Source organism: Lytechinus variegatus, chromosome 6 (assembly GCF_018143015.1).
Source record: "Lytechinus variegatus isolate NC3 chromosome 6, Lvar_3.0, whole genome shotgun sequence".
Lineage (NCBI taxonomy): Eukaryota > Metazoa > Echinodermata > Echinoidea > Temnopleuroida > Toxopneustidae > Lytechinus > Lytechinus variegatus.
This window is the reverse complement of record NC_054745.1, coordinates 34,273,009-34,300,200: the sequence shown is the minus strand read 5'-3', so window position 1 is coordinate 34,300,200 and position 27,192 is coordinate 34,273,009. Positions and strand designations below refer to the sequence as shown.

Below are 27,192 nucleotides of genomic sequence, written 5' to 3'. Positions count from 1 at the left end.
ATAATTATAGCTTGGTCTTTCGGCAAAAATATTGAAGCTCTTCTTAATGTTGTATGTCATAGTCATCATCATCATCATCATATCAGCCATGTTCAGCCCACTGCAGGGCGAAGGCCTCCTCAAGTTGGTGCCAAAGGTGCTTGTCTTGTGCTGACGCAATCCAATTTATACCAATGAATATTGTGAGCTCGTCACTCCATCTCAATTTCTGTCTACCCCGATTTCGTGATCCTAGCCATGGTCTCCATTCTTTGATGCGTTTGGTCCACATATTATCATGTGATCTTGCAAGGTGGCCAGCCCATCTCCATTTCATTGATTTAATTGCTTTGATTATGTCTATTACTTTAGTCTGGTTCCTAATCCATTGTATGGTTTTCCTATCGCGTTTAGATATCCCTAGCATTATACGTTCCATACTGTGTTGAGTGGTTTTTAATTTCTGTTCCATTTTCTTTGTTACAGACCAGGTTTCGGAACCATAGGTCATTGCCGGTATAACACATTGATTAAAGACTTTTCTTTTAAGGCAAATTGGCATATTGCTCTTCATAATGTCATTGAAATTCCCAAAAGCGATCCATCCAGCTCTTGTCCTCCTTTTAACTTCTTCCAGTTGTTCATGACCCATTCTGACATGTTGCCCAAGGTAGATATAATGATCTACTCTCTCGATTTCAGAATTATCCATTATGATTCTTTGCTCCGTAGCAAATTTGTTGAACATTACTTTTGTCTTTTTCATGTTGATCTTCAGCCCTACTTTGTTACTTTCAGTGTTGAGATCGTTAAGCATATTTTCTAGCTTGAGGCCATCATCAGTGATTAGAATGATATCATCGGCAAACCTTAGGTGATGGAGACACTCGCCATCAATGTTTAGCCCTGTGCTTTCCCAGTGTATTTTACGTATTATTTCCTCCAGTGCAGCGTTGAACAGTTTGGGTGAAATAGTATCTCCCTGTCGCACTCCTCTGTTAATGTCATAGTGTTTATGTCCAATTACAACAATATGGTAAAAAAATTGTGATTTTGTGAATATACAGTAATGGCTGATCCACAATGCTAGAAATGAAAAACTTTGAAAAAAAGTTTTTATCACTGTTTTTTATCACTATTTAAAATTTCTTATTGTCAATATAGTTGTTATCATCGGCAATGATTTTGCGGTTGAAATTCTATCATTGCTTTGATTTATCCTTTATCATTATCAATACGGACGATATACGGAGACAATGGGCTGACCGCATACATGTAGTACGGATTAATGCGAGACAAATCAGGGTCATCAGAAGATAATTTGTTTGTTAGTGTAGGTAGGCCTAGACTAATTAACAAATACAAGATTTTGCGCACCTTAGGACTTTACGTTTTAAAAAGTGCAGTCTTTGGAAATGCCTTTCCTGCAATATACCGAACGTTCAAAGAGGAATAGAGGGACAGTAATATTGTTTGGCCTTTTCTGTCATCATTTATTCATATGTAGGTCTACCCTAAATGACAATGGAGGCATTGCCAAATTTACAGGAAATCGAGATTATACGTCTTGCCGAGGACATACCTTATCAGAAATACCAGGGACTCTGCCAAGCCTTAGGGTTCTCCATAACCAAGGGTCAAAACATTCTTGCTAGTCATCAAGGAAAATTCCAAGTAGCTACTACAAATGTTCTTAACGATTGGAATACGAAACAAACCGAACCAAGTCAGTCACGATCAATCCTGGCAGGAAATCTTAAAGATGCAGACCTTGGTCGATTAGGAGCAAGACTATCCAAAGGTAATCACACACTATGAAAAGACGTTATTTTATCCCTAATTATTCGGCATCTTTTATTCAAAATGTTTTTTTTTACCGTTATGTATTTGTGAGGGTTATTTGTTGTTTTTATTGTGTTATTGCTTGCTATTAGTATGACTGAGATATAAACCCAAAACATTTTTTTGGTATGAGAATTGGTTGGAAGAAACTTTGTCGTATGAATAAGGAATGGCATGAACGCATGGATCTGGTTTCGTGCATAATTATGTAGAAATTCATTATTTCTCTTGTCAATTTTTATGTTAATACAGACAATTTCAACAGCTACGTTATGATGGGAAAAACGCAATACTTTCTTTTAACTTACCGCGATAATTGCGATTCCTTGTTCTGCAGTAATCAAGACTCGTGAAAATCGTTTCCTCGTTCATGTAATTTCATCAATTATATCCTAAACACATTGCTATTTGAGACACATGTGTAATGTACCCGCAGTTTTGTGGCACAGCACTTCCACTTGTAATAGAATGCGCATAAATTTCATATTTTAAATTGCATCAGAATATTCGCAAAGGGTGTAGCAATTTTTTCGATTAATACTTCATTTGATACGGAACAAGGTTATACTTTATTAGATATGCACAAACATGTACTTTTTTCGGAGGAGTTTATCAAATCGTTAATCCTCACTAATTACGATGGAAAAAATAAATCTTTTCATCTGGACTTAATTTTATTGAAACAGAGGACAGTTTTGATGAATGGATGAATCAAAATATACATCAGTTTAATCCTCGTTAATATTAATTGTTGTACACATAGAACAAAATGATCTATAAACCATCATAAATCCGAACCAGAAAACATTTAAAGAAATAGATGGTACACTAGATTTGGTGTCTTGGTAGAAGCTTTATATTTTATGTGCACTGATTAGGGCCACATTATACAGTGCGTCCCAGAAAAAACGAAACCGAGATTTAGCGATGATTTATCATAACTTAATCATAAATAAAATAGACAAATGACCTATCAATGTAAAGCTTAGAATCTCCTCTTTCATCTGGTACTACTTAGATTATTCCTCATTCACGCATGAGTGAGTAAAAACAATTCGAAGAGAGGATGCCAAAAACTCACTTGGCGGGGGGTATCTGAATTTCAAAAAGAAAATCACATTACTAAAAAGTTCAATATCTGCTCTTTTCTTTGATACCTCAATCACAGAAAATGGTCTAGAATTAAAAAAGTTATGATCCCTCAAAATAATGCTTGTATTTCCCTAATTTCATTAAATAAACTTGTTTTCACCGGTTTCCCACAGAAGCTATTGCACGGTAACAAAAGACTTCATGCATGGCTGATCGTTAACAAAACGGAGTGTCGAGTGAGTTTGAACGCTAGCCTGTAAAACCTCTTCATTTCTGAAATTATTGAAATTCAAGCCTTATTTCAAATAACCAGAACTTTGTTATTTCTTGACCATTTTCTGTAATTGAGGTATCAAATTAAAGAGCAGATATTGAACTTTTTAAAAATATGGTTTTCTTTTTAAAACACAGATACGGCCCGCCAAGTGACTTTTTGGTATCCCCTTTTCAAATTGTTTTTGCTCACTCATGCGTGAATGAGAAATAATCTAAGTAATACCAGATGAAAGAGGAGTATTATACCCGATGTGAGAAGCATATTGTCCAGTAACAGAACAGGTAGCAATCACTGTACGATGGAAATATTTTTCAACACACTGGGTAAATCTCGGTTTCGTTTTTTCTGGGACGCACTGTATATACAGTGCGTCCCAGAAAAAACGAAACCGAGATTTAGCGATCATTTATCATAACTTAATCATAAGGAAAATAGACAAATGACCTACCAATTTAAAGCTCAGAATCTCCTCTTTCATCTGATATTACTTAGATTATTTTTCATTCACGCATGAGTGAGCAAATACAATTTGAAGAAAGGATATCAAAAACTCATTTGGCGGGGGGTATCTGGGTTTCAAAAAGAAAACCACGTTTTTGAAAAGTTCAATATCTCCTCTTTAATTTGATACCTAAATTACAGAAAATGGTCAAGAAATAACAAAGTTCTGGTCATTTGAAATAAGGCTTGAATTTCAATAATTTCATAAAATGAAGAGGTTCTCCAGGCTGGCTTTTAAACTCACTCAACACTCCGTTTTGTTGACGATCAGCCATGCATTAAATCTTTTGTTCACCATGCGAAAGCTTCTGTGGGAAACCGGTGAAAACACGTTTATCTCATGAAATTATGGAAATACAAGCCTTATTTCAAATGGCCAGAACTTTTTTATTTCTTGACCATTTTCTGTAATTGAGGTACCAAATTAAAGAGCAGATATTGAACTTTTCAGAAATGTGGTTTTCTTTTTGAAACCCAGATACCCCCGCCAAATGAGATTTTGGTATCCTTTCTTCAAATTGTTTTTGCTCACTCATGCGCGAATAAGAAATAACCTAAGTAATATCAGATGAAAGAGGAGATTCTAAGCTTTAAATTGGTAGGTCATTTGTCTATTCTATTTATGATTAAGTTATGATAAATGATCGCTAAATATCGGTTTCGTTTATTCTGGGACGCACTGTATATTGATATTTTTTAGACAAATTTATAAAGCATTGGCTGTGATTTTTTGAACTTTGGCCATGTTGGCTACTTTTTGTTGAATAACAAATAATATCTCTGTAAGTTTATTGGTCTATTTCATAAAAAGTGGACATAAAAGTAACCATGTATCACTGAACATCTTGTGCGAGTTAGAGTAGTTTACAAAGTCAGCACTGATGCTATATTGAACTGCGTGATGCAGGTGAGACGGCCAGGGGCATTCCACTTGTTTGTATATGTTGGTACAACCAAAAGACGGTGACGACAGTCCCCAAAGTATGAAATAATAATGATTAAAATAACAATCATCATCAATATTATTAATATATTAAGATTTAATTCGCTGTCAGACGTCAAACGCAAATGTTTTCTCTTAATATTAAACAGCAGAAAAGAAATTGTTAAATCCAAACTGTATATCCACTGTTTCTTAAACCAATTGTATGCTGACATGTTTATACGTGAGATTCCCAAATGTTGTATCGTTGCTCTGTACATTATTCACAATGTTTATAGGATATTATCAACGGAGTCAAGTTGAACCACAAGACCAAGAGTCAGGTATGCAAGCTCTTTACAAGTGAGGGATACTCTTACACATGATAACTCCATTCATAATAGAACATGAAGAAATTCATTATCTTGAAATTGCATTAGATGATTCGCAAAGGATATAGCGAGTTCGTCTGTTAAAAAGTATCGACCGCGATTTTTTTTTCTTTAAATGGGGATCGCTAAAAAGGCTCTCTCATTTTTTTTTTATTTGTGGGCGTGTCCTGGTTTAAATTTTGACTCTCGCCTTTTAAAAAAAGGCTCGTCAGTTCGAATTCCAGCCATGATTTTTTTTCCTTCAGCAAGAAATTTACCCACACTTCGCTGCACTCACCCAGGTGAGGTGGATCGGTACCCGGCAGGAGTAATTTTTTGGATTCTCGAGTACCCGCAGTTTTGTGGCACAACACTTCCACTCAGGGGCGTAGATAGCGGGGGGGGGGGGGATGGGGGGATGCATCCCCCCAGAATTTTAGGTGGGGGGATGGTGTGTACAATCATCCCACCCATTTTTCTGTGGGGGGAAAAGCAAAACTATACAGTAATAAAGCAATGAATGCTAGTTAAAATCAATCACTAATAATAGCAGTAATAATCATAACGTACAGCAATGACAAACATGATCAAAATTGGACTTTTATTCAGAGTCAATCATCTTATATGCATTTACAACTTGCAAGTTTTAAGTAATAACAACTGTCTTGCGTCGTCATATACATTTAAGGATCGTTATTCAGAGTTTCACCAAGTACATTTCCTTATAATAATTATGTATTTGCAAAGGAGATAAGTTCAAAATATTTCATTACAGATTTAAGAAAGTGTCGCTTAATCACTCCCTTTCAGAGCAATTGCTTTCATAACACATTAACACTGTTCAAACGAATTAATAAGAAATTACCTATACACATACACTGACCCTTTTCCCTGCTGGCCATGTCCTCAACCCCTACTTTGCAAAGTCTCTAAGGAGCGAATTAGTAAATGAATGATTTTGGAATGAAATAATCCTTTACTGTTAAGGACTGTTTTGCATAACTATATTGGGTGAAAATAAACGTCTTCCAGTTTCAAGAAGAAGTAAGTCGAGGCGCAATGTATTTTGGAATTACTTATACCAGTGATTTCTGTACGTGCGCAGTCTTCTAGGTTTGAAGGTTATAAACTGTTACATTTCCTTACCTATGTTTTTATCATAATCATCATAACAAGGTACATAAAAAGAAATGAATCGAAATTATAACAAGTTACTATCTATACAGTTTACTTCCGACAACCCGGTGAGGTTTATTTCATTTCCATACTTAATTCAATCAAGCATTTGTAATCATGGTAATTTAAACAGAGTGTGCTTATCATTTTAGTGTCCGCATATCTGCACGTGGATAAGAAATATAATGTTGTGCTTTTTTTATTTTACCCCTATTACTATAATTGTAATTAATATTTTTTTTTAGTTATTTGGCTGTTTATTTGTTTTATTCCTTTAGTTGTTGATTCATTCGTTTGGTCATTAACAATATCGCTACTTTTAAAAGAGTATACTACTATACTAGTAAAATAAGGAATACTAGTTATTCCAGATCATGTTTAGCAGGACTGTCATGACCAAGATGATAACTGGACATCCGACAAATGACATTTCTCTTATGATCATCTTTACTCATTGTCATTAATCAAACAAAAGATTACTGCTTGAAAAATGTGCAAGGAAGTTTGTTTATTACTGGATGCCCTGTTTATTGCTGAAAGCAAAGTGATTAAAAGACACACGAGATAATCCATGAGGCAGATCGTGTTATTTTGTTATCTTTAACTCGTCTGCTTTGGCCCTTGATATTTTGTTTTTATCGAGTATGTTATCTCCTTCATTCTTTATATTTATATATTAATTATATATATATATATATATATATATATATATATATATATATATATATATATATAAAGTATGACCCAGCTAGGGATCATCCCCCCAGGTCTAAGGACCTGTCTACGCCACTGCTTCCACTTGTAATAGAATGCGCATAAATTACATATTTGAAATTGTATCAGAATATTCAGAAAGGGTTTAGCAATTTAATCGATTAATAAGTCATTTGATACAGAACAAGGTTATGTTCTATTAGATATGAACAAACATGTCCTTTTTTCGGGAGGAGTTTATCAACTTGTTATTCCTCATTAATTACGATGGAAAAATAAATCTTTTCATCTGGACTTATTTCATTGAAACAGAGGAGAGTTTTGATAAATGGATGAATCAAAATATACATCAGTTTAATCCTTGCTAATATTAATTGTTGTACACATTGAACAATATGATCTAAAAACCATCATAAATCCGAACCAGAAAATATTTAAAGAAATAGATGGTACAATCGATATAATCTCTTGGTAGAAACTTTATATTTTATGTGCACTGATTAGGGCCACAATATATATATTTGTCAATTATTATTATCTAGTGGCTTTATTGATCAAAGTACATGATGAGAATGATTAAACAATAATATCAAGACTCCTAAGAATAGTTTTCATTTAATGTCATTTTATGTATGATATCCTATATATATTGATATTTTTTAGACAAATTTATAAAGCATTGGCTGTGATTTTTGTATATGTTGGTAAATCAAAAGACGGTGACGACAGTCCCCAAAGTATGAAATAATAATGATTAAAATAACAATCATCATCAATATTATTAATATATTAAGATTTAATTCTGTGTCAGACGTCAAACGTAAATGTTTTCTCTTAATATTAAACAGCAGGAAATAAATTGTTAAATCCAAACTGTATATCCAGTGTTTTTTACACCAATTGTATGCTGACATGTTTATACGTGAGATTCCAAAATATTGTAACGTTGCTATGTATATTATTCACAATGTTTATAGGATATAATCAACGGAGTAAAGTTGAACCACAAGACCACGATTCAGGTATGCAAGCTCTTTACAAGTGAGAGATACTCTTACACATGATAACTCCATTCATAATAGAACATGAATAAATTCATTATCTTGAAATTGCATTAGATGATTCGCAAAGGATATAGCGAGTTCGTCTGTTAAAGAGTATTGACCGCGATTTTTTTTCTTTAAATGGGGATCGCTAAAAAGGCTCTCTCATTTTTTTTTTATTTGTGGGCGTGTCCTGGTTTAAATTCTGACTCTCGCCTTTTAAAAAAGGGCTCGTCAGTTCGAATTCTAGCCATGAGTTTTTCTTCCTTCAGCAAGAAATTTACCCACACTTCGCTGCACTTACCCAGGTGAGGTGGATCGGTGCCCGGCACGAGCAATTTCTTGGATTCACGAGCGCTGAAAGGCAGCTCAAGCTAAAACTGGGGTAATAGTAATAACAGTGGGACTCGCAATAGATTTTTTATATATAGATGGCGCTATACAAACGCCTATTATTATCATTATTATTTCATTTTTGTGTGTGGTATGACACGATAATAGCATTTAAAACCACCCATAAGGTAATGCATTGTCTCTGAATGAAATCGGTACTTTTTTATGTATACAATCCTTATTTTCCTTGAAAATTGAACCAATGTACCAAATACAAGCAGATTGCGAGTATGCCTATTTTGTGACATAGGTACATCATTTTTTTATCCAATTAAAGCATAAAATTGATTTTTATTCGCTTTTCAACTTGTCAATTAATTTCATATGAAACGCATATGACTATTGACAAGTCCGGGGATTGGTGCTTCACATTTTTGAGAGAAAATTATAATAATAAAAAAATAATACATATGGCTGAGGGATGACTAGAAAGCAATTGAGGGAAAGGCTTAATTAGGCCGTTGTAAACTTATATCTTTTAAGTGAAATTAAACTACATATTTTCTTCATCTGTCCCTTTGTAGTTAAAGTTCATCATCAACAGTTTTGATAAATGTTCAGAATATTTTCTCAACTATCAAAATGATTTAATGATCGATATCGAGAATTGAACATCGTTTTTTCATTCAGTTTAATCAATATTGAGAAATAAATTTTCTGCATAATTATTGTATTATTTTGTGAATTCATATTGATTATAAATGGTTATTATTTTGTTACTGAATATAAATACGTTAAGCATAGCATTTTGTATGATTATTTGTATTATAAAAATTGGCAATTATTTGACTTTTGTGAACAGTGTTTTGTTAATATAGAATCGTTAAATTTTAAAATGTATCGTACACACTTTGATTTTGAACTGAATGATTAATAAATATTATTACAAAACAAAAGTTTTGTCCGAGGAAAAACGTGTGATTTTTTTCAGTGTTATTGATAATGTGTGTTTTATATTTTCTTCCCTAACAGGCTCTCAAATATCCGCCAGGAAGATATCGGAATCGTTGACTGTTGGACAATGTCGTGATAAATTGAGAAACAAGTACCTCCATAAACTGTGCAAAATTCAACTGAAGCCCTGGGATAAATCAGATTACGCTGAGCTCAATGATTTGCATACGGTTGTAACAATGATGAGGAAGGACTCGAGTGGAAGAGATACCAAAAAGAAAGTGGAATTGGAGGGCTCTGTTGATAAGATATTTTCGACGGAGGTTAACGGGAAACGACCATCTAGAATCCTCATTTCAGCTCCAGCTGGAGTTGGGAAGACAACAGCTGTTGCAAAAATAGCTTATGACTGGGCTCAAGAGGAAAAGGGATCGGCATTGCAACAATTACCACTTCTTTTTGTTGTTAAATTTCGCAACACAGGCCAAAGGACATCAATTGGGGAAGCCATCAAAACTCAGCTTTTAAGCGACGTCCATGATCTCACACCGGACGGTATAGAGAGTTTCATCCGTGAAAATCAAGGGATCTGTCACATCATACTTGACGGACTGGATGAATATGCAGGCATTTCTTCACGGAACAATATTGTCAGCGTCATTCGATGTGACGAGTTTCCCCAATGCCGCGTGCTTGTAACAACACGCCCTCATCTAGAGAACTACTTCAATCAAGATGACATTGCAAGGGTATATACCAAAATGTGGATCGAAGGATTTTCACCGAAAAATTCAGAAGAGTACATTGAAAGGTTCTTTACACTCAATCATGATGGCGAAAAGGGGCAACTGTTACAAGAATCGCTGAAGGGATACCTAAGAGAACAAATACTTATCTATGAACTCATTAAAACACCTCTCTTTTGTCTAATGATCTGTCATCTGTGGAATGAGGACCAACTGGGTAGTAACATCAGTACCCAAACGGAGTTGTTTGACAGTGTAAATATATTTTTGATGCACCATGCGAATGCTCGTTCAGGGTCAACTACGTCAAGGGTCCCATTTACTCTCGAAATCCTAAGTACGATAGTTAACGAGTTAGGCAGAGTTGCGCTCTACGGTTTACTGGATGATGCCAAGAAACTAATCTTTACGCTCCAAGATTTCCAAACAGCTCCTGCTATCCTTGATACCGCATGCGCTCTCGGAATAGTATCTAAGACGACTCTCCCAATTGCAAACCTTCCTCAGTCCGACGAGACGACCTCAACTCTCATTGAATTTTATCACAAATTAGCACAAGAACATTCGGCGGGTAAATTCCTCGCCAATGAAACATGGCGCATACTGTTGTGGTTAAGAGTATCTAAGTTGGACCGAATATTGTGGCAAATTAATTTAAACATCGGAGACTATGAACAACTCATCCGGTTTGCTGCTGGCACAGACAGGAATCTAGGAATACGAATAATGGAGGCTCTCCTTGCAAACGAGCATTTAGAAGAGAGTGAGCGATATCGCATTCTACTTGACTGTTCATCAGAGACCAAGGATAGTGGAGGAGACATGTCTTCGTTGGTTTAAAGATGCATCAGTGCACAGAGTATGATTTTAAAGGCACCAACTATTTACACTGTCGTTGGACTTCAAAATCTTCCCAAGCAAATGCAACTTGAGGTATTTTAAACCATTATACACTCCTTTATTCAACAAAGAAATAGTCACTTATTCTGAAGGTCGTTTAATTTTCATATTTCCTTCAGAATCCGTTCTATGTATTGCCTTCTTTCTTAACATTTAAATTCTACCACCATGTGTTTTCTTCCCATCTCCTCTGATACTAGGTAAGAATATTGATGTTCAAGGAGTCCATACTTACGGCTGACGTGACAAGTAGATTGTGGTCGTGCCTCACATTATTCCCTAGCTTGCATACCATCAGCATCACAGACTCTTCTCTACTTTTTCCACCGTCTCTTCCAGAGCTCTCATTATTTACTCGTGAGGGTTGTCAGCCGAGAGAATGACGCCTAGCTGTTACTCAAGCGTACTCTCGTCTATACCTAATGCGAGGGAACTCGATGTATCCATCGTAATCGAAGGTACGAACAACAATTTCGAGATCACAGTCGATTCTAATCCCACGAGAGAACTCTTAGATCATCAACACGATATGAACATGATCAACGTGACACTTCACAAATGGGTTTCACAGTCGTCAAATAGGATGAATGAATTAGAGCTGACATCTCGAGGGCTTACCCTCTTATTTCAAGATCAATCTATGGAGCAGTTGCGACTATCTGTTTCGGGAGATATGGGCCGATACGGAGAAACCCTGGTTGACCTGTTTGCCAAGACAACTAATTACTTGCATTGTATGTAAGTAGATTGTTTTATTATTATGAACACAACAAGATAAAAATTATAGTCTCTCTCGATCCACATATTATGTTCATCTTAGATAATAATTTACTGTATAAACATAATAGATACGTAATTGTGAGAAAAACGTCGCACAGTGGGCTAGGAGTGAGCAAAGAGCGCCAAAACTGTTTTTGGGTCATCAATTTTTCTAATATTCTAGGCAAAGGCAAGATCCTGTAAAATATCTTCATCCATTGTTTTGGTTATCATAAAACGGATTATTAGTTGCCCGTTGTTGTTCAATATTACCGGAAGATATTCGTTACTTGATCTTTCTTACAAAGCGAGTGGTTTAGAATAATTTGAATTAAGGGTAAATTTTGATATATCATTATTTCAAGTGATGAAATAGTTTGACATTTAGATTACTATTTAGATGTTATTACGGACGAAACCACTTAATAACATGGGGTAGCAAGACTTTTATTCATGAGCATTGTTTTACGAATTGCTTCCGATTGCTGCCTGTATATAAAATACTAAAGAAAGTTCAATCCACTAAATGTTTAGGTGTCATAATAGACGATAAACTTCTTTGGCATGATCATGTAGAACACGTTAGTAAAAAGTATGTGCTCCTCTCGCCATACTGAAAAGGGCTAAATCCATTCATTAATTTTACCACCGAAAAACTAATCTATTACTGCTTAATCCAAAGTAAAATTGACTATTGTTGTGAGGTATGGGGTTTACGATTTATCACACAAACAAATCAAATAAAAAAAAACTTTTAAAAAGTGCAGCCAGAATAATACTCAAAGCAAAGGTCGTCACCCCGTCTGATCAGTTATTCAAATTACTTGAATGGTTCTCCTATCCGCAAAGAGTAATGTATTTCCGATGTACATTTACATTTAAGAGTTTAAATAATTTATCTTCCGACTTTTTTAATGAAAACTTTAAATTAGTATCCGAAAAACATGATGTTAATACAAGATCCGCCTCCAATCTACAACTCGATGTCAAAAAAATGCAATATCGAATACTATAAATGCTCATTCATTATTTCCTCAATATCAATGTTCAATTCCTTGCCCCTTCATTAAAAAAAAACCATATCCACCCTCTCTAGTTTTAAAAAAGAACTCAAATCATATACAATGTCCAGCTAATGTGAAAATGTCAATGTTTTACCTTGTATGTTTTTATCTCTTGTACAGTAATAATAATGATAAGACAAGAAAAATAACAATAGTACAAAACAAAAAAGAATATCTACAACATAATTTGTTTCCACGTATACGTTTTCATAATAATTCTAAACGATGAATTAAAATATAGTTTACTACTCCTGCTAACTAGTATATTTTAATTCATCGTTTATAATCATTAGGAAACAGTTATAAGTGGAGACAAATGGACTTGTAGATATTCTCCTTCGGTTTTGACTTGTTATTATTCTTGTCTTATTTTCATTCAAGTTCAAGTTTATGTTTATTTAAACCAATCAACATAATAGACATATTACACAGTTTAACAAGAATACATGATAGGTATGGGAACCCATGGAAGCAGAGCTTGTGAGAGGGGCCCCTTATACAGTACATTACAACAACAACAACAATGAGATGAAAAAAATATTTACAATGATAATCTTGAGAGTAAATAAGAAAATACATACGAACACTGACGCACACACACATATAGTTTATCAAGAATCAATTTAAGATATTTTGCAATCTTTCAAATAAATATTATCGACATGAATTTTTAAATATGGGCAGTGTTGGACTGGATCTAAAGCTTTGTGGTAATTTATTCCATTCTTTTGTACAAGCTATAAAAAAAGAATTCAAAGCAATATTTGTTCTTATAAAGTGGTTGGTGGTTAAAAAAATTGTGCCGTACAAATGGACATTCAGAGTCAACAACAGATGCATCTGATTGTGATTTGTACATAAACAATTGAAGGAGACTAAATCATCAAGAGGCAATATCTTCAATAGCAGAAATAAAGGAATACTTGGACATCTGTAATTCGAATATGTTATGAGCCCCATAGCTTTCTTCTGTAGAACTAGCAGTTTTTTTTAGATGGTTCCTATGTATTTCCCCATCCAGCAATACAATAATTTTAAGTGTGGCACAATAATAGCATTGTAAAGAGTAACTAAGGTCTGGTGAGGTAGAGAGAAACGTAGCTTATAAATAACACCAATACTCCTTGATACCTTAATACAAACATAACTGAGGTGATTTTCCATGATGAGTGATCATCAATACAACTCACAAAAACCTTACATCTTGACTTTGATTGATCTGATGGCCTCCTATTGATAATGGATTGGTATCTTCAGGGACTCTTTTACCCCTTGTTCTAAAGACAACATATTGAGTTTACTAGCATTTGTGATCCTGAATAAAATGATGCGCTTGTAAAGGCGCTGTCACACCTTGGCGTTTTAGACAGCGTATGCCCGACGTATCAAAATTTCTCTAAAACGTCGGCATACGCTGAACTTTGTTGTTGTTTTTTCAACTCTGGGCGTATACTTAGCGTATTCATAACGAGTTGGACGTACACATAACGTATTAGTAACTTATATCGAACGCTTCGTTAACTTATAAGTAACGTATTCCAACGAATGCTTAGCGTATTGCTGGCGTACACAACTTATGCCCTACGATAGCCTAACGTAAGGCGCTGTCACACCTTGGCGTTTTAGACAGCGTATGCCCGACGTATGAGGAATTTGGCGAATACGCTGGCGTACGTCGAATACGTTACGGGTAAGTTTTGCATACGTTGAGAGTACGCTAAAACACGCTGGTATACGTCGTCATACGGCGAGGTCGTCGAAAAATTTTGTGCAAGCACAAAATTTTTCGACGTATGCCAGCGTATGGCTCATACGTCCCGCATACGCCATGTACGCGGGCCATAAGTTGTAGGCAAGTTACGCGATCGTTGATACACGTTGACACACGTTACTCGTAAGTTACTCATAAGTCGATGTACGTCGAGATAATGTCCAGCGTACCCTAAAACTTACTTCTAACCTATGAGTAACGTGCTTTGAACGTATGTGTAACTTAACTCCAACGTATATTGACGTATGAATACGTGCTCCGGATGACAACAAAACTTACTGAACGTGTTTATAACTTACAGCTACCGTATAATGGCGTATTGACAACGTTTATAGGAATTGGTATACAAAGGTGGGGTTCACAGGAGTTTTCTTCGGCATGGCGGTGGTGTTGATACGGTGATGTATCGTGCGGTTATGATTTGAATAGTCGAGGGCAGCCTTTTTATAGGCTATGACACGTGTTCGTCAGCGATACGCTGCCGCACGCGGTACCTGTAAGTTATAAACACGTTCAGTATTGTTTTGTGGTCGTCCGAGCACGTCTTCATGCGTCAATATACGTTGGAGTTAAGTTACACATACGTTCAAAGCACGTTATAGGTTAGAATTAAGTTTTAGGGTACGCTGGACATTATCTCGACGTACATCGACTTATGAGTAACTTACGAGTAACGCGTGTCAACGTGTATCAACGATCGCGTAACTTGCCTATAACTTATGACCCGCGTATGCGGGACGTATGAGCCATACGTTGGCATACGTCGAAAAATTTTGTGCTTGCACAAAATTTTTCGACGACCTCGCCGCATGACGGCGTATACCAGCGTGTTTTAGCGTACTCTCAACGTATGCAAAACTTACCCGTAACGTATTCGACGTACGCCAGCGTATTCGCCAAATTCCTCATACGTCGGACATACGCTGTCTAAAACGCCAAGGTGTGACAGCGCCTTTACATCAAAACCATTTAAATATATTTATAATTTAATTGTTAGTTGAGAATATGAGAGTTTGCATATATATTGATGGGAAATTTAGCAAGTGTCATCAGCGAATAGTGAATAAGTAAACAATTTCGATGAATTCATAATGAATAATTAATAATTAATTCACTATAATTTATAATGAATTTATTTATTATTACGCTTACTATATTAATTTTGGCTATTGCTAGAATTCTATGTTTTTCACCTTCTTGTGTAATAAACGCCACGTACTGCAAAAGTATGTTCGGATTTAATTCAAGCGGCTCTCTGTACTTGAAGGGCTTTGGTCGTATACCAACTGAACTCTGGAGATTGCATGCGGGCGTGTGGGAGAAACTAGCGACGTGTGTAGACTCTTCACTAGTCGCTTTTGGTGCTGTCACACCTTGGCGTTTTAGACAGCGTATGCCCGACGTATGAGGAATTTGGCAAATACGCTGGCGTACGTCGAATACGTTACGGGTAAGTTTTGCATACGTTAAGAGTACGCTAAAACACGCTGGTATACGTCGCTATACGGCGAGGTCGTCGAAAAATTTGTGCAAGCACAACATTTTTCGACGTATGCCAGAGTATGGCTCATACGTCCCGCATACGTGGGTCATAAGTTGTAGGCATGTTACGCGATCGTTGATACACGTTGACACACGTTACACGTAAGTTACTCATAAGTCGATGTACGTCGAGATAATGTCCAGCGTACCCTAAAACTTACTTCTAACTTATGAGTAACGTGCTTTGAACGTATGTGTAACTTGACTCCAACGTATATTGACGTATGAAGACGTGCTCCGGACGACCACAAAACTTACTGAACGTGTTTATAACTTACAGCTACCGTATAATGGCGTATTGACAAGTTATGACAACGTTTATAGGAATTGGTATATAAAGGTGGGGTTCACAGGAGGAACCCATCAGAACTCATGAAGACTTCATGGTGAACAGATACCCATGCCATTCGAGAGACACGTGTTCGTCAGCGATACGCTGCCGCTCGCTATGCGTAAGTTAGGCTATCGTAGGGCATAAGTTGTGTACGCCAGCAATACGCTAAGCATTCGTTGGAATACGTTACTTATAAGTTAACGAAGCGTTCGATATAAGTTACTAATACGTTATGTATACGTCCAACTCGTTATGAATACGCTAAGTATACGCCCAGAGTTGAAAAAATAAATCAAAGTATAGCGAATGCCGACGTTTTAGAGAAATTTTGATACGTCTGGCATACGCTGTCTAAAACGCCAAGGTGTGACAGCGCCTTTTGTTGCTTTTTCTGCGGAAATTGCCTTCGCCAGGGTGTAAAACGGAAACGCACGTGCAGGCCGCAGGAAACGTCACGCCCATTACAACCAAATAACACCTCATTTCAGTGGCTTCATTTGGTCTCTATGCAATGTTTTTAAGGGTGAAGTAGTATATTAGGAATAGTTACAAGGACAGCCAGTGGTCTGATGGGTCCAAAACCCTAAGACGGCTTCATAAAATGAAGTTTGAAATGGCTGTTGATATACAGTGCGTCCCAGAAAAAACGAAACCGAGATTAAAGGACAAGTCCACCCCAACAAAAACTTGATTTTATTAAAAAGAGAAAAATTCAACAAGCATAACACTGAAAATTTAATCAAAATCTGATGTGAAATAAGAAAATTATGGCATTTTAAAGTTTCGCTTATTTTCATCAGAATAGTTTTATGAACGAGCCAGTAACATCCAAATCAGAAAGTTGATGACATCACTCACTCACTATTTCTTTTGTATTTTATTATATGAAATATGAAATATTTTCATTTTCTCGTCATTGTCATGTGAAATGAAGTTTCATTCCTCCCTGAACACGTGGAATTCCATTATTATAACGTTTTGTGCTTCAGGCAATGAGGTCCTAATCATCAAATTCGTAAAAATTGAAATATTGTACAATTCAAACAATAACAAACAAAAGAAATAGTGAGTGAGTGACGTCATCGACTCCCTCATTTGAATGTAACTGGCTCGTTCATATAACTATTTTGTTGAAAATAAGTAAAACATTGAAATGTCATAACTTTCTTTTTTTACATCCGATTTTGATGAAATTTTCAGCATTGTGCTTGTCTGATTTTTTTCTATTGATTTAAATCAATTTTTTCTGAGGTTGACTTGACCTTTAAGTAACATTATAAAAACCCATTTTTCAAGCCATTTTTGATTTTTTGGACGCAATTTACCCCTGATTGTCCTTTCAACTTGACCAAATGTACAGTTTATATTACTTGACCCTTTAAATACTAGTGTAAAATCATATCCCAATAGTATATTATCTGTGAACTATATGCCCATATTGAAGTAACAACCGTCAATTTAGACCCCTTTTTGGAAGCCATCTTGGATGCATACCAGTCCACTGACTGTCCTTGTAACTTGTTCTTATGATATAAACCATGGTTTTATGTTTCTGGTTTAGGCATTAAAATCATATTCCCCAGACAGATATTGAACAAACTATGTCCTAATTTATTATTTGACCCTTGAAACCATGGTTTAAATATCAGAATCACATCTCACAGGCAGATATAGAATGAGCTATGTCAATTTTTAAGTAACGACAGTCAATTTTAGACCCAATTTTTGTAAGCCATCTTGCCTTTTTTAACATAAGAGACCACTGAATGTCCTTGTTACTTTTCTTTATACATTACTTGACCCTTTAAACTATGGTTTTGAAACTGAAATAATATTCCCCAGACAGATATAGATCAAGCAACATTAGAGATTGTTTAACATCGTTTTTTAGAAGCAATCTTGAAATTTTGGACACAATAGACCACTGACTGTCCGTGTATATGGTGTAGCATGTCCTAATGTATTATTGGTCTTTGAAATCGTAGTCTAAACTCCAAAAATCATATCTTACAGGTGAGTATGAAGTGAGCTATTCCACTTTTAAGTATCCGCACCCATTTTTAGAATAATTTATGGAAGTCATATTGGATTTTCGGACATACCTGACTGTCGTTGTAACCTGTCCTAATATTATTAGACTCTTGAAACCAATGATTTAGACACCAAAATCACATCCCCCAGGCTAATATGAAATGAGCTACGTCCGCTTTGGGTATCAGCAACCATCTTAGATTCAATTTTTTGAACCTATCTTGATTTTTTTGGACATTCCATACCACTGGCTGTCCCTGTAACTTGGCCTAATGTATTACTCCTTAAAACCAATGAATAGAAACCAAATTAAAGCCACTTTATCAAGTAATGGATGAATTGTGGACTTTTAGCCTACGGCAACCAGTGAGGGCACCATCTTGGATTTTCCTGTTACCCTGGAGTGCTTAAACTCTTTTCAACCTTTCAACCAATAAGGGTATTTTCGATCGTATATTGACCGGCCTACATATCATGTAGAATAACCAATGAACAAATTACATTTCATGTTGAATAGATTCATATGTTATCTAAAAAAATATCACAGTATTTCAACATTTTCTTTGTCAAAATCAGTAGTGTAGTTTTGAGGGGCCAGATATATTGAAATTGAAATTGAAACTTTATTTACCACAATCTTAAAAAACATACAAATCAAGAAGAATAAATATTTCAATAAAATACATTATAACAAAAGTGAGTATATTCAAGAATAGTGGAAGGATCACTGAAAAGTTACAAGGAACTTATAAGTTAGTGATCCTGAAATTAACACAAAACAACACAATAAAAAAAATGCATCAGGAAATACAAAACAACAAACATAACATAAGTATACAATTGTATCTATATCAGTATTACTATTAGACTTTCTGCATGAAATGTATTTTTAAATGTCTTTTAAAGCTTTGAAGGGTTTTGCACTGCTTGATATTTTGAGGGATCTTATTCCAAATAATGGGTCCCCTACATAAAAATATGTTGTTTGAGAAAGAATAATGGCCATATATTGCACGAGTATCAGCTGAGTTTCTAGTATTATATGTATGTATATCTCTACTGGTTTGAAAAATGTTGTCAAAATTATTAGGCAAAAGGTTATTATAATAGGAATACATAAAAACAGATAATTGAAAATCATGTAGTAAAGAAATTGGGAGTATATTTAATTTCAAGAAAAGAGGTCTGCTATGACTTAGAAAGGGTTTATCGCATATTATACGAACTGCTCTCTTTGAAGAAAAAAGATGCGGTTCATTAAGTATTGCTTGCAGGATCCCCAAACAATATTGCAATAAGATATGTAAGGTAAAATCAATGAATTATACAATGTAAGAAGAATATTTTGTGGTAAAATGTCTTTAAGTTTACTCATTATTCCTATTGTTTTGGAAACTTTCCTTAAGACCTCATAATCATGAGTCTTCCATTTTAAATCCTTATCTATACTAATTCCTAAAAATTGTGTAGTATTTACATGTTGAATTAAGTTGCCATTAACATATATATTTACTTCTTTTGCACTATTTTTTGGAGCATTGAACAGCATTACATGGGTCTTTTCATAATTAAGTTGTAATTTATTTGCTTCAACCCATTTGCTAACCTTTGAAAGTTCAGAGTTAAAGTTTTGAGTAAGACATTCCACATCACTATGTTTATAAAATATATTGGTGTCGTCTGCAAATAACAAAAATTTAATAGTGGAGATACTGAATTTAAATCATTAATGTAAATCAAAAAAAGTATGGGACCGAGGATTGATCCTTGCGGAATACCGCAAGAAACAGTTTGATAATTAGAGTTTATAGAATTGAACACTGTAAATTGTTTACGGTTACTCAAATAACTGTGAAATAAATAAAAGTAACACCACGGATTCCATAATGAGAAAGTTTTTTTAATAGTATTTTGTGATTAATGGAGTCAAATGCTTTTTTAAAGTCTAAGTACAGTCCAATAATAATATCTTTGTTTTCAATTGCTTTAGACACACTTATTAAAAAATCTAAGATAGCATGATGAGTGGAATGTCCAGCTCTGAAACCAAACTGTTTATTAAAAAGAATTTTGTTTTTATCAAGAAATTTTTGAAGTCGTGTATAGATGCATCTTTCAAAAATTTTCGAAAATAGTGGAAATAAGGAAATAGGTCTATAATTTTTAAATAAATCTTTTGGTCCTTTTTTATGTATAGGAATAACTTTAGCAACTTTCAGACCTTGAGGTACAATACCCTTTTCAATACATAAATTAAAAATACTGCAAAGTGGTTTAGAAATAATATGTATAACTCTTTTGACAACAGTGCAATCAATAGAGTCAAAACCAGGAGCTTTTCCATTTTTGAAAGATAAAACAATATTAACTATTTCTTTTTCTGTAATAGGTAAAAAATAAGCTGTATAGGGACAACTTTTACCCAAGAATGATTCAAAGTTGTTGCAAGTATTACTATTATTCATTCCAGCTATTTCATGACCAATATTCTTAAAATAATCATTGAAACCTTCAGCAATTTTCTTAGATTCACTAATAAGTGAACCGTTACATTGAAATACAGAGGTGTTTTTATGGAGTCTTTTTCTTTGTAACAGATCATTAATTGTTTTCCATGTTTTATTAATGTTTCCTTTAAACATATGAAACTTAGAAAAGTAGTAATCTCTTTTTGCATCACGTATTTGTTTTGTATAAGAATTTCGAAATTTAGTATAACATTCTTTTCTGTGAGACGTAGGATTTTTAATATACCTTTTATATAAATTATTTTTTTAGAACACATCTGTTTAAGGTTTTTGTTAAACCATGGTTTATGATTTTTCTTTATTTTTAATCTTCTGAGAGGAAAACATTTATTATAAGTCTCAGAAAAAAACTTTATAAATTGTTTATACATATAATTTTGCTCTTCCTGATATCTGCAAAGCAGATTATCAAAATCAGTTGAAGATAATACATTCAGAAAACAGTAAATATTGATATCATTAATTTGATGTTTATATGTAACAGGTTCATCTCCATATATACCTTTAAAATCAAACATGGCAAATATTGGCAAATGATCAGATATGTCACAGGTTAGTATTCCTGTGGAAATATTGCACATACTATTTGTAAATAAATTGTCAATCAATGAAGCTGTGGTGTTAGTTATTCTTGTTGGTTTTGTAATACAAGGAAAAAAACAATATGAGTAAAATAATTCAAGCAACTCATTACAAGAACTCTGTGCATCTAATTTCATTAAATCAATATTAAAGTCTCCAAGAAATATACATTCTTTTTTCTCATTATGAACTGTAGACAAAATATTACCTAAAGTATCCGTAAAATGTGCATGTGATTTATCAGGTGGTCTATAGAAGACACCAACAATAATATTCTTTCCTGGTTTTAAAATTTCAATAAAAAGGCTTTCACAATAACAATTGAATACTGAGATGTCATTACGCATGATGTATCTTACATCATTTCTAATGGCAAATGCAACTCCTCCTCCTTTTCTATTATTTCGTGATTTACTCTCAGTCTTATATCCATTGATATCAAATTCATCTTTTTTACCATTGTCCAACCATGTTTCAGTAAATGCTATAAGACCAAAAGAATTATTTAAATGTGACAGCAGAGACGTTATATCATCATAGTGTTTTGGCAAGCTACGGCAATTTAAATGGAGGAGTGAAAAACCATGTGTTTTACCAGAGTTTTCATTTGAAAATTCTTCTGGTGTTTACATATATACAGTCATTATCAGCCTCTTCTTGTAATACATAACTCTCATCGTTCACAGTAGGTATTGACAGAGCAGAATGCTAAGTACATCTAACAGTGACAATATAATTGTGTATCTAAGAGTAAAACAACAGAAAAAGGATGTAAAAATGCAGTGCAAATATTGAATATGAGATTGGATATGAGATCCAGATATCGTGCAAAAATTATTTGAAACAGTTGTCAGCGAGTCCAGCGAGAGAGCAAACTTTCATTTTTTTTTCAATACAACAATAAACTTTGCTAAAAGATTTTGGGCATAGTATTCTAAAAATAATCATATTTCATCAATCTCTCTTTCACTTTCTCTTTATTGGTAATGAGTTTTTTTTTATTGGGGAATAGGGTTGCACAATTTCCCACGAATTTCTCATGGGAATAAAAGGGAATTTTGTGGGAATTTCTTGAATTTTCGGCAATTTTCAAGAAATGATGGTTATTTACAAAAAGTAAAAATTTTCTGATATTTATAGGCAGGCATTCAAAGGCGTACCATGGATAATGATGCTTTGCAACATTGTTTGTTATTAAATTCAAATCAAGCACTACAAAGGCAACATAATTTTTATCTTCATAAAATCAAAACTTAAGCATACATATTAAGTCAATTCCAATTGTATTTTCCACCTGTCCATTGTCTTGTCAACCATGCTACTTTTTTGTAAATTAGAAGTTATTTGGTTGTCATGGCAATGGCTGCAGATGTTTTTTTAACGGTTTTATTAAGTTTAACCATCTCATACACATATCACAAAAAAATTTAATAACAATATAAAATAACAGTGTACAGTATGGATAAGTTACATTTTGATAAAAAAAAACAAAAGGAAAAGAAAAGAAACATAGAAAAGCAATACAGGTCTGTTCGTCTACATTACCCAAAATCTAATAGATTCCATTTTTTAACAAATCTATACATAGAAGTGTCCCTATAAGCAATACATTTTTTCTGTTTAGTACACTTGTTTTAATTTACTGATAAACAAGTCAAAACAAGGTAGGATATTAATATATCTACACATATATAAAGTTTTCTTTGCTACAATAAGGCAATGATTTAATAACACATCTTGCTTGTTTTTAATTTCGAATAAAATCTCTTCATCCTTTACTTGGATAGTTTCCTTTTTAAATTTAGTATGCCACTATCTTAGAAATTCATTCCAGAAATCTCGAGCATGCGAACATTCTACCAGTAGGTGTTCAATTGTTTCCTGTTCTTGTTTACAAAAAGAACACATCTCATTTTCTACAACTTTCATTTTCTTTAACTTTGCATTTACTAGTAGGCATCTTGTATTTATTCTATATTGAAATATTCTTGTTCTTGTATTTGGAAAAACTTTAAAAGGCTATTCATAAACAAAACTAAAATCTTCTTTACTTATATCATACCTTGATCTCCAATATATTTCAGAAGTTGGGGTTTGGTATTTATTTTCCTTTAATATCATATTAATGATCTTGGTTGACAATTTTGATATAAACATTTTTTAAACATTTTTATTAACAAAAACTATAAAAATATCAAATTTTTTAACAAATGTCTCCTCTCCAAACAACGAGCTTTAACTATCTGTGGAATAGCAGAAACAATTGAACGCCAAAGAAGATAGTTTTTAAAGCCAATTTGTTGCCATTTTAAAAAAGGGACTATTTGACCATTTTCATCAAATAAATCTTGTATAAACCAATTACCAATATTGAACAATTCCTTCACAAAACAACTCACACCAGCTTTTTTATTTTATCTATTATTCCAAATAATTCTTTCATGAGAAAATGCATCATGGTTACTCAGATCTCTTAACTCAAAATAGGCATATAAGACCTTTTTATAAAAAGAGGGTACAAATCTTAACTTTGAACAATCTTTTTTTATCAAAATTACAATAGAGTAAAAAGTGCCACCATATTTTCTTATAAAATGATTAAAATATATTTTCCATGAAGGAGATCCTTCATCAAAAAATCTTACTATCCATTTTATTTTGAGTGCCTTAATCATTGAACGAATATCGATCATATTCAGCCCCCTTTAGAATAAGGAGCAATCATGTTGACTTCTTTACATAGTTCTTTTTTCCATTCCATAAAAAAGTATGTATAACTTCAGATGTAATCTACACATTTAGCAACCACAATACATTTGTTAAAGAACTTGAAAATTAGGGCAAATTTAAGATAAATCATATTCGTTTTTTATATTTTTTCCGAGGGAAAACAAGCCGTTGCCATGGCAACAGACCAATTGGAACTATCTTGGTGATCTTGAATATTTTTTAATTTCATATAAATTCAATTGGGTACCAGAAAATTATTATTTTCGTCGTCTGTATCAAGTTAATTTCTTATTTTGGAGAAATTATTCCGTTGCCATGGCAACAGCCGAAAATGGCATTTATAAATTTACCTCCCATATTTAAAATAAATCTTGCAGCATACTAACACTTGTGAAAGTTTCAGGCTTTAGTCATAATTTGCACAATTGTTCGTCTTATCCGCTCTTCTATTTCACTAAACTGAATACAAACACACTTCACGGGCTCAATAAGTGATTAGCCTGTTTTACGTGATTTTAGGTTCAGCAGTAGTTAATTCGATGATGCTTTCAGAATGGTTTTATATCATAATTAGTCCCAGGTATGCACATTCTCTTTAATTCTCTTATTCCAAATTAATATCGCAATGATTTGATGACACATTATTTCAGATGACCATTCCTAACACTGTTAAAACTAAAAAACGAACCATATTCTTCCAGATTTTTATTTATTAATTTTTTCTCCTTTATTTATTATTGATATTATTTATTTATTTATTATTATTATTATCTTTTTTTTGGGGGGGGGCAATTCGAATGAAGTCTAATGTTGCTTTGTTTATTACATGTACCTCCACGGCAACGGCGACTTTTCTTTCTTCAAGATATATCTTTTCTTATATTTTATTGTTAATGGTTATGATAATAATGATACGAGTTACATACATTTATTGTTTGTAATGTGATTCGAGTTATATTTCTGAGCATTATAATCACGATGATAACTCTATCAGCGATGTAATATATTTTGATCACCAAAGACATCTTTTCTGCAGCATCACACTGTACGAAAAAAACGCTGTTTAAGATATTACACAACGCTGTTTACTACATGTACATGAACCTTACAGTATTTGTTTAATTGTTTAAACAATCATGTTTAATTTATTGACAATTAGATATTGAAAATTAAACTTCGTTGCCTAAGGTTTAAACAGTTGTTTAATCTGTTTAAAAAATTACTGTAAGGTTCATATAGTAAACAGCGTTGTATATTTTTTTTACTGTGTATGTATCAGAAACTTATAATTTTACTGCGCTGGAGCTAAAACAATATCAACGAATATATGGAGTAAAGATGCCGATAGACACCCGCCCAAACCAACACATTTTTTTTCTTCTTCTTCGCTTCTTTTACTTACTCATAATTATAATTTTAGAACATTACAAGAGCAACTGGTTGCAGTGTTTGTCACAATAACATTGTTGTTACCTATGATTATGATTAAAATAACTTTAACGCTTATAGTAATTTTCGTGGCACCTGGTTCACATCTTAATGGTTTTTCATGATTAATTATCATTTACGTTATGAATTCATCTTTTCTCTACAACACAGATCTCTTGATAAATGGCAATTCAACTTCGATACCAGCCCAGGTGCTAAGGTAAGCATGTGTGTACTACACATAATTTTGTAATGGAAGGGGGGGGGGGTATCTTCCACATGTTCCCGATATGTCCCTAAAAGCTGATGTTTTTTTAATGGGTATTCATAGCTAAAGACTGATTTTTTAAGTGCATCTTAACTTTATTAATGCGAGCGCGAGGAGTCAACTCATTTTTTTTTAATGCATTTAGACCTGGTAATTGATTATTCTGTACAATAGTGTGCTACGGTATGTCACTGACACAGCTCCCGTAGGACTAGCGTGGCAAAATTGATTTTTTTTTTGTTTTCGCTTCAATAGGGTCCCCTTAGACCAAAAACGATGGGGTTCAAATTTTCAGACCCCTCCTTCCCTTTGTGGGGGCCTTTTTGGCGCCATATTGGCCTGTAAAAAGCCCAATAGGATTATTCTTTGTGTTTAACCCCTTTTCTCAATTTTCTATATGTTTAAGTTGTCTAAGGTGTATGAGAATGAATATTTGATGATGTTGTGATGTCAATGATTTTTTGGGTTTTACCATATGGGGCGGACTTTACGAAAAATGCCCCCTAATTGTAAAGTATTGTCCCCAAAATATTATTTTTCCCTGTTTTGGCACTAACATTTGGACAAAAGGATTACAAAATGAAATGAATATGTCTTGTTGTACAATCCAACAACAGAGGAATATATCCAATGTAATGTATATCATTATTTTTGGTCAATTGATGCGAAATTCATCCCCATTTGAGGGTTTTATGCAGTGAAAACCTTACTACAACACTAGAGGGCGCCATAACTTACGATAACCATTTCCCTTAAAAAATCAAATTGTAGGCACTGTAATTTTATCAATAAATTTGAAAGCTGACACATTTTAAGAGCAATTATTTTCAATGCCTATTTATAGTATGGGCAATTTGTTTTGATTCTACCCCCCCCCCCCCGGGGGGGGGACCAAATGGCTGCCTTAGGCTAAAAATAACAAAAATCTTGGATTCATTTTTTTTTTTATTTAAGTGACCTTAATTTGGTTTCTATTCAAAGGTTTTTAAGGGTGAAGAAGTATATCGGAAAAAGTTACAAGGACCCAGAAATCCAAGATGGCTTCCAAAAATGGAGTTTTAAATTGCTGTTGATACTTTACATTGACATAGCACATTTTATATACCTGAGATAGATGGAATCGGTGTCTAGAGCATGGTTTCAACGATCAAAATTTGGACAAGAATACCGTTTCCTTTTTTTTTATTTATGTAATTTTTGGAGGCCATCTTGGACTCAACATGCCGGGAGAGTCGGTGGTCCGGTATGTTGAAAAATCTAAGATGGCTTCCAAATATGGAGTTTGAACTTGCTGTTGCTGCTTGA

At 33.9% G+C, this 27,192-nt stretch overlaps 1 pseudogene; it reads left to right on the top strand.

Annotated features, from left to right (window-relative positions):
• The first annotated feature begins 1,503 nt into the window (after positions 1 to 1,503).
• LOC121417749 lies at positions 1,504 to 27,192 on the top strand (annotated as a pseudogene).